The following is a 19534-nucleotide window of genomic DNA, read 5'->3' on the forward strand; positions in this document are numbered from 1 at the left end:
AATAATCCTTATACTACACAAATTTTTCCAGAGACCAGAAAATAAATGAGAATTGTCAAACTTTTAAAAGCAAATTCAAAATTCATATCAATCTGATGTAACTTATACAAAAGTAACTATAAATCAGACTCACATAAGAATTAAAATAGTTTACTCCTAACTCAATATGCTATTAAGGAAATGAATCCCTATGACCCAGTGGATTGTGTGAAAAAAGAAAAATGAGATCATACCTGGAAATCCATTAATATAATGTAAATACTTTTTCCATATATCCTGAAAAGAACTTTTAAAAAGATGTAACACCAATTTCTAATATTTACAAAAACTAATATGAGTAATTGGATTTTTTAAAACATGATAATACATATACCTGCAAAAGTCAACATCTTACTAATGGGTAACAAAGCAAGATGCTCAATATCTTTATCTTTTTTTATAGTATGAAATGAACCCAGCCACATCCCCAGCCCTTTTAATTTTTTTATTTTGAAACAGGGTCTCATTAAATTGCTGAGACTGGCCTTGAATTTGTGATCCTTCTTCCTTAGCCTCCTGACTTGCTGAGATTACAGATGTGTGCCACCATATCTGACTCTCCATCACTATTTAACATTAAAAAGCAATTACATGAGAAAATAACTGAACATAAGAATTGGAGAGCTGGGGATACAGCCCAGTTGGTAGAGTGCTTGCCTTGCATGCACAATGCCCTGGGTTCAATCCCCAGCACCACAAAAATAAAAGAAAGAACCACTGCAGTTATTAAAAATACAATTGGAAAAGGAAAGGTAAAACCATCTCTATACAAAAATGACATAATATAGCTGGAAATCCCCCAAAAGATCTATATGAAAGCTAACTCAAAAGAATTCAACAAAATAGTAATATATAAAATTAATGCAATAATTAAAAGCCTTCAAATGTAATAACAATAAACAGGATTAAAGAGTACCCAATTTATAATATAAAATTAAAAGATAAATATTTTGGCATAAACTTAATCAGAAATGTGTAAATCCCATATGCAGAAAACTTCAACACATCCTAAGAAGATACAGAAGCAGACTTGAGCAAATGGAAAATGTAACCTTATTCTTGGATAGAATGACTCAACAGTATAAAAGTAAATCCACCTACTTTGATTTATAAAGTTATTGTGATTCAAATCAAAATGTCAAGATTTTTTTCTGGCACAAAACAGTTCATTTTAAAGTTCAGATAGAAAGAAAAACAGTGCAAGAATAGCTAGCAACTCTTAAAAAAAAAAAAGAGCAATAAGGAAATACCAGCCCCGCTAAAAGTCAAAATATACTTTAAATACATTTAATTAGTATGGAAAGCTAATATTAAAATATACTATAAAGGTACTGGGGTTGTGCTCAGCAGTAGAGTGCTTGCCTAGCATATGTGAGGCCCTGGGTTCGATCCTCAGCACCACATAAAAATTTTAAAAAAATAAAATAAATGTATTGTGTCCAACTACAACTAAAAAATAAATGTTTAAATATATACACCATAAAAACACAAAACATTGAGGTACATAAATGGACTGACCAGAGGAACAGGACAGAGTATGAAACTTTAGAATGCTAAGGTGGCATCTTAAATCAGTAGGTTAAAGGCAGTTTTGATTAATGCTACTGGGATAATTAGCTACTTGGGAAAGTATAAAATTGGATGTGTTTCTAGACTGTGCATGAGAAAATGAGAAAATGCATGAGAAAATGTTAAATTTAAATCTCTGATTTAAATTTAGGGGCTGGGGCTGTAGCTCAGTGGTAAAGCACTTGCCTTGCATGTGTGAGGCACTGGGTTTGATCCTCAGCACCACATAAAAATAAATAAAGATACTGTGTGTTCATCCACAACTAAAAAAAAATTTAAAAAATGCAACTACAGTCAAAGGCTGTATGTTTTCTCCTATATGTGGAAACTAGAGAAAGAAAAGGAATTTTAAAAAGGGGGAATCTTATGTAAATAAAAGAGGAAAGGATGGGGACTTTGGTGAGGATGGAGGGAAGGAATAGGGAAGGTACTGGGGAATGAAACTGACCAAATTATGTTATGTGCATGTATGAATATACACAACAAATACCACTGTTATGGTAATGTTAAGACACCTATTTAAAAATTGCAACTACATAGCTGGGCTCAGTGGAAAAGCCATTATCTAGCATGCCTGAGGCCTTCAGTTTGATCCCCAGCATTGCAAAGTAAATAAATAAGACAGTATTAGAAGAAAGTATGGGCCAATTCCTTTGTAAGTTAGGTGTTATTTCCTAAGTAAGAGAAAATCTAAATGGAACAAAATAAAGATAATTTAGATAACATAAAAATAGGGAAAAAAAGTCATGAGCAAAGACAAATGAAAAAATGAGGCTAAAATATTTGCAACATAGACCACAGATAAAGTTTAAAGTGCCAGTTATCTAAAGAAATCCTAAAAATTGAGGAGATAGGCAATTGAGGGAAAGACAAAAAAACAAAACAAAACATTAAAACAATGGATAAAATACATGCATATATGGGCTGGGGGTGTGGCTCAGCAGTAGAGAACTTGCTTAGCACATTTGAAGCCCTGTGTTTTATCCTTAGCACCACATAATAATAAATGAAAAATAAAGGTATTGTATCCAACTACAACTAAAAAATAAATATTTTTTAAAAAATACACACATATACAGATCATTAAAATATATATGTACAAATATCTAATAAAGATATGAAAAATGCTCAACTTAAGAGAAATTAAAACTATGTTGAAATGCTTTTTCTTATTGCTAAATGTTCAAAAATTGGATGACATGATAGCTGAGGCTGTGGAGAAACAGATGCACTCATACGTTGTTGATGACAGAGCCAAATATCAGGGGATCTGGGAATACTTTGGTTAAATAATCCTGTTTCTAGGAGTTTATCCTGAATATAGCACACAATGTGAAAATAAGTATGCAAACGTTTATTCACTATGGCATTATTGGTAATAAGTATAACCAAATGTGCAGACATGAGAGACTGGTCAAAGGAACTATAGTATAGCCACACAATCAAGTACAATGAAGGTGTAAAAAAACAATGGGAAAGTCATATTTTAAAAATCATAAAGAATGTACATACACACAAAAAACTATCAAAACTGATACATGAGCTGAGTGCAGGTTGCATGCCTTCAATCCCAATAGCTCAGGAGGCTGAGGCAGGAAGACCACAAATTCAAGGCCACCCTCAGCAACTTAGCGAGACCCTGTCTCAAAATAATCAATAAAAAGGAAAAAAGGGTTAGGGATATAACCCAGTGGTTAAAGCACCCCTGGATTCAATCCCTGGTAAAAAAAAAAAAAAAAAAAAAAAAAAAAGCTGGGATTGTGGCTCAGTGGCAGAGTACTTGCCTCACAAGTATGAGGCACTGGGTTTGATCCTTAGCACCACATAAAAATAAATAAATAAAATAAAAGTATTAAAAAAAAACTAATACATGAGGTAACAAGGTTGCAGGATATAAGGTTAATATACAAAATCAATTGTATTTCTGCACCCTATCAATAAATAATATGAAGAGAAAACAATTCCTTGTATCATATTATAACAAGAATAAAATACTTAGGAATAAGTTTAATCAGAGGGGCTGGGTTGAGGCTCAGAGGTAGAGTACTCGCCTAGCACGTGTGAAGCCCTGGGTTCAATCCTTAGCACCACATAAAAATAAATAAATAAAACAAAGGTATTGTGTCCAACTACAACTGAAAAATAAGTATCTTTAAAAAAAAGTTTAATCAGAGATGTAAAACTTATGCACAAAAACTATATTATAGGGGCCAGGGTTGTGGCTCAGTGGTAGAGTGCTTGCCGAGCATGTGTAAGGCACTGGGTTCGATTCCAGCACCACATAAAAATAAACAAAATAAAGGTATTGTATATATCTACAACTAAAAAAATATTTTAAAAATTATATAATATCATTGAAAGAGACTGAAGAAGACCTAACTATAAAGACATTGCATTGTTCAGGAATTAAAATATTATTATAATAGCAATACTCTTGGGCTGGTGTTGTTTGTAGCTCAATGGTAGAACACTTGCCTAGTACCTGTGAGGCACTGGGTTCAATTCTCAGAACCACATAAATAAAATGAATGTTCACTGACAACTAAAAAAAAAAAAAAATTTAAATGGCAATACTCTCCAAATTGGTCTAAAGATGCAATGAATTAATTTTAATGCAACACAGTACTCCTTAAGTTGATCTAATAATGCAAGATAATCCTATCAGATCTCCCTCTGTTCTTTTTGCAGAAATTGACGAGCTGGTTCTGAAATTCATATGGAGATGGATCCAGTCTAGCCAAAATATCTTGAAAATGCATTTGGAGTATTCTCACTTCTTAATTAAAAAAAAATCTACAGTAATCAAGAGAGTATGGTATTAAATTAGAATAAAAAATATAGATCAAAGGAATATACTTGAAAGCCCAGAAAAAACCCTAACGCTTATGGTCAACTAATTTGCAACAAGGGTGCCAAGGTAATTCCATAAGGAAAGAACAGTTTTTTCAACAAATGGTGCTAGGACATGTGGATAGCCACTGCTATAGTTTGGATATAGAATGTCCCCAAAGGTACATGTGTTAAAGGTTTGGTCCTCAGCTTGGTGCTATTGGATGGTGATAAATCCTTTAAGAGGTGTGGCCCAGTGGGTGGTCTTCAGATCATTGGGGGCATGCCCTCAGAGGGGAATGGGGGACCCAGCCTCCTCTTCTGGCTCTCTTTCATGTCCTAGCCATGAGGTGAACAGCTTTGATCTTCCATGCGTTCCCTGCTATGTCATACTGCCTTGCCACAGGCCCCAAAGCACCAGAGCCAAGCAATCATGGACTGAAAGTTCTAACACTATGGGCCACTGTAAGCCTTTTCACCAGGTGCAGTGATGCACACCTGTCATCCCAGCAACTTGAGAGGCTAAAGCAGGAAGGTCATAAGTTTGAGGCCAACTGGGCAACTGAGCAAGACCCTGTCTCAAAATAATAAAAAGGACGAAGGATGTGGCTTGGAGGTAAAGCACCCCTGTGTTCAATCCCCAGTACCAAACAAATAAAACTTTTAAAAAATATTTTTCTAGTTGTTGTTGGACACATGCCTTTATTTTTACTTATTTTTATGTGGTGCTGAGGATCGAACCCAGCGCCTCGCACATGCTAGGCAAGTGCTCTACTGCTGAGCCACAACCCCAGCCCCAAATAAAACTTTTTTATAAATAGATTATTTCAGGCATTTATTACAGTAACAAAGTTGACTTATATAGTCACATTGAAAAAAGTTGAACCATTTCTTCACCCTATACACAAAAATTAAACTACATCACAGATCTAAATGTAAGAGCTAAAATTATAAAACTCTTAATAATTTTGTGTGACCTTGGCTTAGATAAAGTCTTTTCAGATATAAGATCAAAATCACACATGACAAAATAAGCAATAAATTGGATTTCACCAAAATTCAAAACTTGTACTTCAAAGGATACCTCCAAAAAAATAATAAGAAAACCTAGAGATGTGGAGCCAACTTTTGCCTATCAAGTATCTGATAAGGAATTGGATCCACTTCTCACATCCTATGCAAGAAAAATAAAGAAATGGATCAGAGTACTAGAGGAAATCATATACAAAGAATTCATGCAGCTCAACAATGAAAAGATAACCCAATTTAAAAACAGGCAAAAGATTTGAACAGATATTTATCAAAGAAGATACACAAATGACCAAAAACTGCATGAAAAAAAATCTGAACTAAAATAGCTATTGGGAAAATAAATATGGTCCCCACTGTACATATGCATCTACTCTTGTTGCAAAGAATTGATCATTTTGTTCAAACCTGGGGTGTTTTCCTGGTGGTCGCTGGCAGAAGGGAACTTAAGATACAAATATGGGAAGGAAAGGAGAATCCCTGGGTGTTAGATTGGAACAAGAGCTATCAGTTTGAACTCATAATTTAAGTCAAACAAACAAACAAACATGTATCTCCTAAATCCATCCACTAAAAGGCCAGTAGCATCAAACATGTCTGTTTCCCAGATTTTGGTTTCTAAATATTCTCCCTTAGAAAAATATCACAGCTTCTTAGAGAAATGGCTGGTCCCAGGACAGGGTTGGGGAAAGCATGAAGTAATGGTGGAATATCCTGCTGTGACATAAAATAAGGAAGAACTCAGAGTGATGAGTGGAAAAGCCATAGGATCCAACTTAACAGGGCTGCCATGGTAAAATTAGGTACAATTTGAGTATCAAAATGAACAACAATAGGTATTTATTTTAAAATATTCAATCAAAAACAAGAATTTGATTTCCTGTTACTATTAATACTTTTGGCTAATAACATAGAAGAAGAAAGGAAAAATGCTTTCTTATCACAGAGAAATGGCCACAAATGAGTGTAGGAATTATAAGATTGAAAAAAATTTTTTTTGCCAGAACCATGCTATTGATGCAGGGAAGAATCATTGAAGGAAACCAAAACCACTGGGCAAGAGATTTTGGGGGAACAGATTACTCAATCACCCCCCAGATCACTTATTAATTACAAAAGGGAAAAATTTTAAGGCATCTCTGCAATACAGAAATTTGTTAAACACTACCAAGAAACTTGGCATTAAAAACAGGACAGAGCAGCTCCATGTACCACCACAGGTGATGAACTGAGAACATAAGTCTGGGTGGCAGTTTCATCAAATATTTTTAATTGGAATTTAATAACAAGGAAACAATTAGACAAACCAAAACTGAAGAACACTCTGCAAAGCAATTGCCCAAGCCTCCTGGAGGATGGCAGCATCATGAACGAAAATAGTAGTATGGCCGTAGGCTGCAGATGAGAGCTAGTGCAGCTGAATGTACCACGTGGTTTGGGATTGGATCCTGGCTTAGGAGAAAACACATTCACAAAGGACATTATCGCAATAACTGAATAAATTTGAATATGAAATCTCTATTAGATAATATATCAATTTCCTGGGTGGAATAATTATTTTGTGGTTGTGAAAGAGAATGACTGGCCCACATGTCCTATGAACAGTATTTACAGAGTATGTATCTTGATATCTGCCAACTCCCAAATTGTTCTCTCATATGCTCGTGTGTGTGTGTGTGTGTGTGTGTGTGTGTGTGTATCATAATGTATATGCATACAAATAAATTCTGCATGTCAAAACACCTGAAGTCAAAACATCACCTATATGCGTTTTGCACCCCAAAATTTTTAAAGAAAACTCCATAATTGCATACAAATATACTCATGCTAAGTGAACTTCAACCCAGACATAATAATGAATAGGATGAAAAAAACTATTAGAAAACACTAGGTACTCACTTTCTTCTCATTACCTTCCAAAAAGTAGCCTTTAAAGAATAAAAAAATTTTGTATTTGGGGCTGGGGATGTGGCTCAAGCGGTAGCGCGCTCGCCTGGCATGCGTGCGGCCCGGGTTCGATCCTCAGCACCACATACCAACAAAGATGTTGTGTCTGCCGAGAACTAAAAAATAAATAAATAAATAAATATTTTAAAAAATTCTCTTTCTCTCTCTCTTTCTCTCCTCTCTCACTCTCTCTTAAAAAAAATTTGTATTAGATTCTATAAAAGTTGAATTCTTTTAGATTTGTAAAGTGTCAAATTTATAGAAAAGTTTGTAAAGGGACAATGAGCACCCATAACCCTTCACTTAGATTCACCAATTTTTATCATTTTGTTATATTTGCTGCTGCCTTTTTTTTTTCTTTTTTTTTTCCTTTTGGTACCAGGGCACTTAACCACTGAACAACATCCTCAGTCCTTTTTTATATTTTATTTATCGACAGGGTCTCACTGAGTTGCTTAGGGCCTCCCTAAATTGCCAAAGCTGGCTTCGAACTCTCAATGTTCTTGTCTCAGCCTCCAGAGCTGCTGGGATTACAGGCATGCACCACCACACCTGGATATTTGCTTCTCTTTTTGCATGTGCACACACACACACACACTTCATTTGCCTCTGCCTCTGCACTCCTCCCAGGATCTCCCCTGCCCCATTTCCTCCTAGCTCTGTTCACCCCCTCCACTGGCAACTGAGGCTCTGCAACTGGGCCAGGGCTGCCAGTCAGGATTGGCACTCATTGCTCTGTCCATGAAATACTCTTCCCCAAACATCCACTGAAATCCCTCTTTTCCTTCCTTTCTCCCAAATATATCAGAATGCAATTTAAAAGAATTGATCCTGGTGATAAAAAGAAATGAACTATGAAGTCACAAAAAAATAGAGGAACTTAGAGAATAAGTTAAGATAAGAGAAAGAAGCCAATCTGAAGAGATGATGCCAATTATATGGTATTGTGGAAAAAGAAAAATGATGGAGACAAAAAAAGATAGATCAGTGGCAGGGGGTGGAGGAGTGTGACTAGGTAGAGCACAGGGGATTTTAGGGCAGCAGAACTGTTCTGGTGATATTGTAATGGGGAATACATGAATGAACCCTAATGGAGTTTAGTTACATATCTATCAGTATGAACTCATCAGTTCTAACAAACCTACTAAACTAATGTAAAATGTTAATAAGGTTGGTGGGGGTTATGATATGCTATTTGTGAACTCTGCCTTTTCTGCTTAGTTTTTCTATAAACCCAAAATTGCCCTAAAAATTAAGTGTCTTAATTTTAAAACCAAGAAAGTGTTAATTTCCACCCCCACCCATCCCCACCATGGTTCTGGGGACCAATGTTCTTCCACCGAGCTATATCTCTAGCCCTTTTTATTTCTTCTTTTTTATTGCTCACTTAGGCTGGCCTTAAACTTGCAATACTCCTGCCTCAGCCTCCTGAGTTAGCTGGGGTTGCAGGCATGCGCCATTACACCCGGCCACTTATTCCTTTGTTGTACCATGATATTTATTTTATTTCACAAGAATGTTAGAATTTCTAGCCTCATGGGGTGATAATAAACAGCCAGACTTTTAATCTCCAGCATGGGCCTCTGCTTTGAATGGTGTGGGCATCTGACCCAATCTCACACAGCCTCTGCAGCAAGCTCCTCCTCTCCCAATGCTGCTTTTCTATCATTTGTTCATAACTGTGTAAATGGCAAATTTTTTCTTCCATTTATTCAGACTAAAATATGGGAGCCATCCTCATCTCCTCCCTTTCCCCCCGCCCAACCCACATCTAACCCCCAAACAAATCCTGATTTATCTACCTTCAAAACATGTTTAAGCTGACCACTAATTGCCTCTGCTTCTCCAGCTGCAGGGTCCTTGCCAGATGTATTTCCCATTTCCTCTTCCTAGGCTCTCTGCTGCTCCCTCCCCATGTGAGTTGGAGCTCCAAGTCTGGTTACCCATCTCTCTCCTCTTCCTGGCTGGCTGCACAGTGTCCAAGCCCCTGAGGACCCAGAACCAAGCCCCTTCTCTCTCCCTGAGGCATCTCAAACACACCCTGCACTTTGATCACCATGGACTGCTGATAGCTTCCACAGTGGCACCCAGTCCCTATCCCTGTCCTGGGGACCAGACCAGAATTGGTCTCTTGCAAGGTGGTTGTTTAGACATCTAACAGGTCCCTCAAATCCTTTATACTCCAAATGGAGGTGAGCATCTTTCTTTAGTTGCCTAGGTTCTTCCTCTCCTCCCCTATACTAAGGGAATGCTGTCACTCTGATGCCCAGCTCAGAAACCTGGGAGTCATCCTCATGCCTACCTCAGCCTCCTCCATACACAATCACCAAGTCCTCCTCTTTCCCTTTCCATTTCTCTCTCCAGGTGCTTTCCCTTCCCTTTGCCACCTTGGTTGAGACCACAGTCTTGTGGCCTCCAGCCTGGTCCCACCAGTCACCTTTCTCACTGCTGAAGCTGACCTGCCTGTCCTTGCTCACCCCATGGGTTCCCACTGCTCTATGAGAAGGTCCACCTTCTCAGCATGGTTGACAAGTTCCTTCTCTAGACCTGCTCACCTTTCCATCTCTTCCTGCCTGGCATCCTCTTTTCTATCATGGAATGACTTACATTTTCTTGAATGGTCTGGATTCTCTTCTCTGGGCCTTGCTGTGCGCTCTGCCTGGAATGACTTCTTCCCATTCCCACTGGCTGTTTCCCACTCATCTTTGGTCACCTACGGTAGCTAATGACAACAGAAATATTATTAAATGTTCTATTGAGCCCTTTAACATGCCAGGCACTGTACCAGGTGCTTTATAGACATTACCTCATTGGATTTTTACACCAATCCTAAGAGAAAGAATGACTTCCATTTTACAAATGGGGAAACTGAGGCTCAGAGAAGGCAGGTGAGGTACATTATTGAGGTCATGGAGCATGTGGACCAGAGCTGGAACCTGGCTCCAGATATGTCCAATACTCTCTCCCCTGAACCACATGGCCTCGGCCTCAGTTTACCTCATCTATGGAATCTTTTCTGAGCCTCTTGCCTGGATCTGACCTGCTCCCAAGTGTTCCCAGCACCCTCCATGTGGACCCAGCTCTTGTGCTTTACCTACCTCCTACTCTCCATCCCCAGGGCAGGCCCTGGATCCTAGGTGCCCAGCGCAGCCTCTGCTGAGAGCGAGGTTTGTGGTGCAATTGTGAACTGGAGGCCTGTGGACTACAGCTTTTGTTCAGGTTCCAAGTGAAACCATGACTGAAGAGCCAAGATGTGTTGCAGAAATGCTTCCTCTGCTGATTAGAAGGAAGAAGTTTCTAGAACTCTCACTTCTTGTGGGAATGAACCACCCTTGACCAGGCTGTGAGGCTTCTGTTCTTATTTGGCCCTATTCCAAACATTTTTTCTTCCTGTAAAGCTTTTTTTGTTTTTTTAACTGATTTTGAACCATTTACTCTGTGTCTTTTATTGGAAATTCCCTGTATTCACAAGAGGCACATCCAGTCAAGGTTCTTTGTGGGTTTTTAAAAAATGACTACTTGCATCTCATTATATATTCCTTTTTATTCCAGCTTTTTATTACAGAATGTTCATATGTATGGGAAAATCTTTTTCTTAATATTTGTTTTCTAGTTTTCAGTGGACATAACATCTTTATTTTATTTTTATGTGGTGCTGAGGATCGAACCCAACGCCCCGAGCATGTCAGGCGAGTGCGCTACCTCTTGAGCCACATCCCCAGCCCTGGAAAAATCTTAAAGAATAGTTCAATGAATACCCAAGCCCACCAATTAATTCAATTTTTAAATTTTTTCCACATTTTTATTGGTATACTATTTTTATTGGTATAATTATACATAATAGTGGGATTTCCCATTACATATTCTTACATGCACATGGTATAGAAATATCATTTCCCTGATAATGCAAATGATATTTCTTCTCCCCACTCCCTGTGGCCTTTTGCTATACTGATCTCCTTTCTATTTCATGAGGTTCCCCCCATATCTTTCTTTTCCTTTTTTAAAAAAATATTTTGTTTTTAGTTGTAGTTGGACACAACACCTTTATTTTATTTATTTATTTATTTTTATGTGCTTAGGATTGAATCCAGTGCCTGCGCACATACTAGGCAAGCACTCTACCACTGAGCCATAACCCAGCCCCTATAACTTTATTTTATTAATTTATTATCTTATGTGGTGCTGAGGATCAAAGCCAGTGCCTCACACGTGCTAGGCAAGCACTCTGCCACTGAGCCACAACCCCAGCCCCTCTTTTCCTTTTTCCTCTTCCACAATGAGAGAAAAATATGACCCTTGACTTTCTGAGTTTGGCTTATTATGCTTAACATAGTGCTCTCAAGTTCTCTCCATTTTCCTGCAAATGACATAATTTCATTCTTTTTTAATATCTAAAAAAAAATCTTCCCACATTTTTAATTGGTACATTATAGTTGTAAATATTGATGAGATTTGTTTCATAATCATACATGCACACAATATACAATACAAAACTATAAACTTGGCCAATAGCACTGCCTAGCACTTCCCCATCCCTCCCAACTTCCTACTCTTTGGTCTCTTTACTAATCTCCCTCTTTTCCTTTTTCCTCTCTAGCTTCCACATATGAGAGAAAACATATGACCCTTGACTTTCTGAGTTTGACGTATTTCACTTAACATAATGGGCTCGAGTTCCATTCATTTTCCTACAAATGACATAATTTCTTTTTTCTTTATAGCTGAATAAAACTCCATTGTGTATATACACTACATTTTCTATAGCTGTTAATTCACCTAATATGGTTCTATAATTTGCCTATTGTGAATTGTGCTTCTATAAACATGTATATGCACATTATCACTATAGTATGATCACTTTAATTCTTTAGGATAAATATGGATGGGTGGTATAGCTGGGTCATATGATAGTTCCATTCCTAGTCTTTTGAGGAAATTCCATACTGATTTTCATAATAGTTATACTAATTTACTTTCCCACCAACACTGTGAAGGTGGTCCTTTTCACCATATCCTCTCTAGCTTTTATTATTTGTATTTTTGATGGCTATCATTCTCACTTGGGTGACATAAAATCTCAGTGTAATTTTGATTTGCATTTCCCCAATTGCTAAAGATGTTGAACATTGTTCATATTTGTTAGCCACTTGTATTTTTCTTTTGAGAAGCATCTGTTTAGTTCATTTGCTCATTTATTAATTGGGCTGTTTTTTGGTGATGAGTTTTTTGAGTCCTTTATACATTCTGGATATTAATCATGTGAGAAGAATAACTAGCAAAGGCTTTCTCTTCACATTCTTGTTTTCTTTGTTTTGTAGGAGCATTTTAATTTGATGCCATCCCATTTATTAACTCTTGGCATTACTTCCTGAGTTTTAAGGGTCCTTTTGAAGAAGTCATTGCCTGTTCTTCTGTTTTGGAGTGTTGACCCTATGTTTTCTTCTAGGAGTGGCAGTTTCTGGTCTAATTTCTAGGACTTTGATCCATTTTGAGTTGAATTTTGTGAAGGGCAAGAGATTGGGATCTGGTCTCATTCTTCTACACACAAGTCACCTGTTATCCCAGCATATTGGTTGAAAAGGCTATCTTTTCTCCTACATAAATATTTTTTGCAGCTTTGTCAAAAATCAGATAACTACAGATGTGTGGTTTGTCTCTTGTGTCTTCTATTCTGTCTCATTTGTCTATGTGACTGTTTTATGCCAGTACCATTCAGTTTTTGATAATATATCTCTTCAGTATTATTTGAAGTCTGGTATTGTGATGCCTCCAGCATTGCTTTTTTGCCTTAGAATTTCTTTGCCTATCTGCGCATGGTGATGCATGCCTGTAATCCCAGTGGCTCAGGAGGCAGAGACAGGAGGATTGCAGGTTTGAAGCCAGCCTCACAACTTAGCAAAGCTGTAAGCAACCTAGTGAGAACTTGTCTCAAAGTAAAAAGGGCTGGGGATGTGACTCAGTGGTTAAGTGCCCTTGGGTTCAATTCCTGGTTACCCTCCCCGCCACCAAAAAAAAAAAAAAAGAATGGCTTTGACTATTCTGGGTCTTTAGTTCTTCTAAATGAATTTTAAGATTGTTCTTTCTAGTTTTGTGAAAAAGAATGTCATTGGTATTTTTATAGGAATTGTATTGGAACTATGATGTTTTGGTATGACGACCATTTTAACAATACGAATTCTGCCTATCCATGAACATGGAAGGTCTTTCCATTTTCTTGTGTCTTCTTTGATTTCTTTCTTCAATATTCTATAGTTTTCATCATAGAGGCTTTTTACCTCCTTGATTAAATTTATTCCTAGTTTGTTGTCACTGTTGTTTTGAGGTAATTGTGAATGAGTTATTTTCCTGATTTCTTTCTCAGCAGGTTCATTATTGGTATATAGGAAAGCTGTTGATTTTTATACGTTGATTTTGTAACTGCTACTTTGCTGAACTTATTAGCTCTAGCAGTCTTCCGGTGGAGCTTTTTGGACTTTCTAAGTATAGGATCATATCATCTGAAAACAGTGATACTTTGACTTCTTTCTTTCCTATCTTATTGCTTTTATTTCCTCCTATTGCCTAATCATTTTGTATATATTTTAAGTTGTTATGGTTTAGATTTGAGGTATCTCCCAAAAGCTCATGTGTAGTCAATGCAAGAAAATTCAAAGGTGAAAGGATTGGGTTAGGAGAGCCATAACCCAATCAGTACATTAATCCCCTGATAGAGATTAACTGGGTGGTAACTGTAGGCAGGTAGTATGTGGCTAGAGGAGGTGGGTCACTAAGGGTGTGCCTTTGGGGTTTATATTTAATCAGTGGTGAGGGGAGCGCGCTCTCTCTCTCTCTCTCTCTATCTCTATCTCTCCTTCCTGGTGCCATGCTTATAGCTGGTTTCCGCTGCCATACTCAACTGCCATGATGCTCTGCCTTACCTGGGGCCCTGTACAGTGGAATTGGCTATCTATGAAACCATGAGTCCCCAGATAAACTTTCCTTTTTGTAATTGTTTTTATCAGGTTTTTTGGTCACAGCAGAGAAAAAACTGACTAAGACATAAACTTTTTGTGTGTGTGTGGTGCTGGGGACAGAGCCCAGGACCTCACCCATGCTAGGCAAGCACTCTACCACTGAACCACACCCCAGGCCTTTCCTGTGTATTCTTTCCTGTTCTATAGCTGTTTCCTGGTCTGGTATCTAGTGGTCTTGCTTTAGTTGAATAGGTAAGATGTCCTTTTTAATCTTTTTCAAGTATATAGCAGTTACTGGCTATCCTTTCCTATTTCTTGCAAAGGACTCATTGCTAGTTTTTGAATTCTTTTTTTTAATTTAGTTTTTAGTTGTTGGTGGACACAGTATCTTTATTTCATTTTTATGTGGTGCTGAGGATCGAACCCAGGGCCTCAAGTGTGCTAGGTGAGTATTCTACCACTGAGCCACAACCCCAGTCCCAGTCTTTGAATTCTTAATGTTTGTTGTTCTTTGTGCCATAAAACTTTTAATTTGGCTTTAGATTCATTTTGTTTCCTGTTTATTCATGTTTTCTTGAGTAGAATCTTGCTAATCTTTTTTGTTCTTATTGATACTTTTTTTTATTTGGAGTACTTTCAGAGTTTAAGTCAATCTTTTAATGGAATTTAAAAGAAGTGAGTTTTTGGTGGTCCTTCAGGAATGATATTCAGCCTGGAGACCCTTTATACTGAGAGGCCACTTGAAGGCACCAACCAAGGAGATCATTAGACAAAGACACCAAGAGGCCCATGCGGTCCTGGAGATGCAAACTGGGCCAGGTCCTGTGAGACTCTTGGACAAAGTTAAGATGGGTACCTTATCCTGAGAACTGCACCACATGGGGAATATTGAGCAGTATTTCAGGGAAATGGTATTGTTTAATTTGTTTTTCAGGAAGACTGTGTAAAGAGATTGGCTTTGGTAAGCTGGGCAGGCAAATCAAACAGAGACTGGAATCCAATCCTTTCAAATATCAATCTGTTGAGAATGCTCTAAAGACACCAGTTTCTTCCCGTAGAGCCACCTTGTTACAATCTGTGCCTCTCTTGCCTATAAACCTCCATCCCCTAAGCTCTGCTTCTGGGTAGAGGCCCAACAGCAAGGACAATGTGTGTCTCTTGGGCATACGGGTCTTAGGGTGCAGAAAAAAAAATGAGCAAGAGATTCTACTTGGGGTAGAATCCAGATTTGATGGGTGTCAGAATATGACAAGGAGAAAAATAGGAAAGTTGATGGAATTGAGATGTCAGTTTTAGTTATGCTGCATTTAAAATTTTGACTCTGCCAAAGAGCCACCTAGAGCTACTCAGTAGCCTAAACCTTCAAGGGAGACCAGGGCTAAACATGGTTTTGAAAAGCATTGGCATTGGCGTCATAGTTGAGACCTGGTAGCTGAACAAGGTCCCTGAGGGAAAGCCTGTAGCTGTGGAGACTGAATCAATTTTCTTATAGACATTAGTATTTAAAGGACATGAAGGCACAAAAAGGCCCATGAAGAGGGGTAGAAGACTTTGGGATCCTGTTGTTACCAGCCATGGAGCCTCGGAGCAGAATGTTTCTTGATGGACAGGGGACCAAGAGTCAAGACTTCAGAGATCAATGAGAACAAGGCTCCTGGGCCTGGAAAATGGCTCTTTATGCAGGAACAGGGATGGGTGAGTGGGTGATATTAAAGTGGAAACCTGGAGGTTGTCTTCACCTGCAGATTGGGTAGTGGTAGGATGACCCAGGAAAGTGTGAGCCTGAAGAAGAGCAGCATCCTGCCTGGGCAGCCCTGAGAGTCTGGGATGGGGAGAAAAGGAGTAACTGCAAAGCATGTTCCCAAGGAGCAGCAAAAGTAGAGATTTAGAGTAAGTCAGTGGAGGGGGCACCAAAGAGCAGGGGTTGGAGTGTGTAGAAAAGATGGTGAGGATACAAGAGGGTGGCTTGAGGTGGAGGACAGGAAGTCGAGCAAAGTCCTTCAGGCCAGTGGGGCTTCTCAGTAGGGGAGGGAAGGAGGCATTGCCAAGACTTCTGGAGGTGGGAGAGAGGATGGGCTTGGAGGGATCCAGAGTTTGACAAAGCTTTGTCTGTCTTCTGTGATGTCCTTGCAGCACTGACAGGACTGTGCCCTGGACTATGTGGGTTGAACATATTTCCAGGGCCTTTTTCCTCCTCCAGGATGGGGAAAGCCTATTATTTACAGAGTACAGTGGGAGGGATAATGACGACTAATAGCTCTTCAGGATTAAGAAGGCTGTAAGAGCATCAGTGGGAGAACTTTTGATAAGGTTGTTGCCCGTGCTGTGTATCTGGGCAGGGACAATGAACACTCTGACAAAGTGAAAACTCAAAATAGGGAGGATGGGTGAGAGTCCATTTGAGATGGCTAAGCTTCAAGTGCTGTGTGAAGCATTCGAGAAACTAATCTTGGTCAGTGAATGAAAGCTTTGTATATGTCAAGAGTGACGCTGGCTGTGATCAATTAGTTGTAAATAACACTGATCTCAGACCAGCAAATCTGGGAATGGAACTACCATTTGACCCAGCTATCCCTCTCCTCGGTCTGTACCCAAAAGACTGTAGTATGCTTACTACAGGGACACAGCCACATTGTGTGAATAGCAGCACAATTCACAAAAGCTAAACTGTGGAGGCAACCTAGATGCCCTTCAGTGGATGAATAGATTAAAAAAATGTGGCATATATACACAATGAAATTTTACTCAGCAATAAAAGAGAATAAAATCATGGCATTTGCAGGTAAATTGGAGAAGACAATGCTAAGTGAAGTTAACCAATCCCCCCCCCAAAACAAATGCCGAATGTTTTCTCTGATTTAAGGAGGCTGATTCATAGTGGGGTAGGGAGGGGGAGCATGGGAGGAATACATGAACTCTAGATAGGACAGAGGGGTGAGAGGGGAAGGGAAGGGAGGGGACAGGGGGTTAGCAAGGATGGTGGAATGTGATAGACATCATTATCCAAAGTACATGTATAAGACACGTATTGGTGTCAACATACTTTATATACAACCAGGGATATGAAAAATTGTGTTGTATATGTGTAATAAGAATTGTAATGTATTTTGCTGTCATTTATTTTTTTAAAAAATCAATTAAAAAAAAAAGAGTGACACTGGCTTTTATTATCTTCCGTGCCCCTAATGCCTGGCAGTTTTACTTCTGTAGTTTTGTTTGGTCCTCATATCAACTCTATGCCGTATCATCAGCCTGTTTTTTAGACAAAGTGAATGGCATAGGGAGACAGAAGTGCTCAGCTTATATAATGCAATTGGGAAATGAGGGAGCCATCTTCTCTCCAGAGCCTGGATGGTTTAGCTGATTAAAAAATTAATAAGCCTTGGTTTGTATTTATAAAGATGCCATAAGCAAATCATGGGGCTCCTTGGTGTGTGTCTGCTTGGCTTGGATCAGCAGGAGACCAACTGGATGAAGACGTTTATATCTGGAGGTCCCAATATGAAGAAAGACGCTCTAGGTGACAAGATGGGGGCATGGTGGATAGGATCTGGGACTGTTCCAAGGAGGTTTGGAGAATGAAGGATGCAGTCGTACAGTGGAGGGGGACTTACTGTGGTGCTGCTACGGTAGAAAGAAATTCAGTGGGTGGGCTTGAAAGCAGGTTTGGTTTAGTATAATTGATACTTGCAGCAGGTGGGATATTAAAGAGCTTGGAAACTTGGGGATGATTAAGTGCTTCTGTATCAATACAATGAAACACTAGGTGACTGTTTTGTATTAGTCATCTTAGTGTTACTGTGACCAAAATACCCAACAAGGACACCATAAAGAAAGTTAAATTCATTTTGGCTCACAATTTCAGAGATCCAGTCCATGGATGGCTGACTTCACCCCTCTGGGCTTTAAAGGTGAGGCAGAACATCATGGCAGAGGGAAGCTGCTCAGGACAAGGCAGCCAGGAAGGAGAGAAGGGAAGGTTCCCATAGGAAGACGCACCCTCAGGGGTAGGCCCCAGTGACCCACTTCCTCCAGCAATGACTCACCTGCCTACAGTTACCACCCAGCAAGTCCATTCAAACCAGGAGAGACTGATTAGGTCATAGTTCCTATAATCATTTTTTCCCTCTGACTTTCTGCATTGACACAGGAGTTTTGGCAGGGTGGGGGGGCACACCTCATATCCAAACCATATTAGAAAAGGTGTAGCTCCATATAATTTTTGAATATATATTAAGTGAAAAAATGATATAGTATTACTGTATTCCACTTTAAAATATATATATACACACACACATTTGATCATATTTACATACTTAGAAAACGTTTGCAACCAATGTGGTATTCTTGTGTGGAATTTCAGATAATTTTAAAAATTTGTCTTCTAATTCTATATTTAACATGGACTTTGTATAAGAAGAAATAAGCATATTTATAGCTACCCAGTAGTGAACTCAGCCCCTGCTGAAGAAGGACTTGTCCCTTGGGCTCTGAAAGACATGTTCACCATGATAGGGACCCGGGAAGGGTCCCTCTCAACTTGCAGGAAAGCAGGTTACAAAACACAGTGTGTTCCTGCTTTTGTGAGAATGCAAAGACACATGAGGATTACTGGGTATACTGAGTGAGGGGGCTTTTCTAGAAGGTTCTACCTAGTCACCAGTTAGAGTTATGGAGTTTTTAGTCAGATGCCCTCAGAGATGTGCTTTCCTGTTGTGGGAAGTTTTGTGGATGGCTGGGTGCTTCTCACACACACTGGATTGATTACAATGCTGTTTCAAGCAGGAGGAAGGAGAAGCTAGAAGGGAGGTTTTCCTCACCATTTATCCTTCCCTCTCCTCCTTCCCCAGAACAGGCTTCCCCCTTTATAAGAACAGCCACCATCAGAACCAGCAATGTGAAATAAGGAGAGTAGCTCCAGGCACGGGCCTTTAGGAGAAACTCCTCCCACCAGGGACAGCAGATTCTTGGGTCCCACCTTTGCCCCTCCCTATTAAACTCACACCCAAGTCAGATTCCAGGATCCTTAGCAAATATTAACTCTGGACAGTAACAATTTTAATGGAGGGTGGGGTGGGGCAGATTGCCAAATTGGATGGGAAAGGGGGACAAAGGGAAAGAAAATAGGAGAAATAGATGTGGGAAAGGCCATCTCATATCCAGAT

This window comes from Ictidomys tridecemlineatus, chromosome 12 (genome assembly GCF_052094955.1).
Source record: "Ictidomys tridecemlineatus isolate mIctTri1 chromosome 12, mIctTri1.hap1, whole genome shotgun sequence".
In the NCBI taxonomy this organism is placed as follows: domain Eukaryota; kingdom Metazoa; phylum Chordata; class Mammalia; order Rodentia; family Sciuridae; genus Ictidomys; species Ictidomys tridecemlineatus.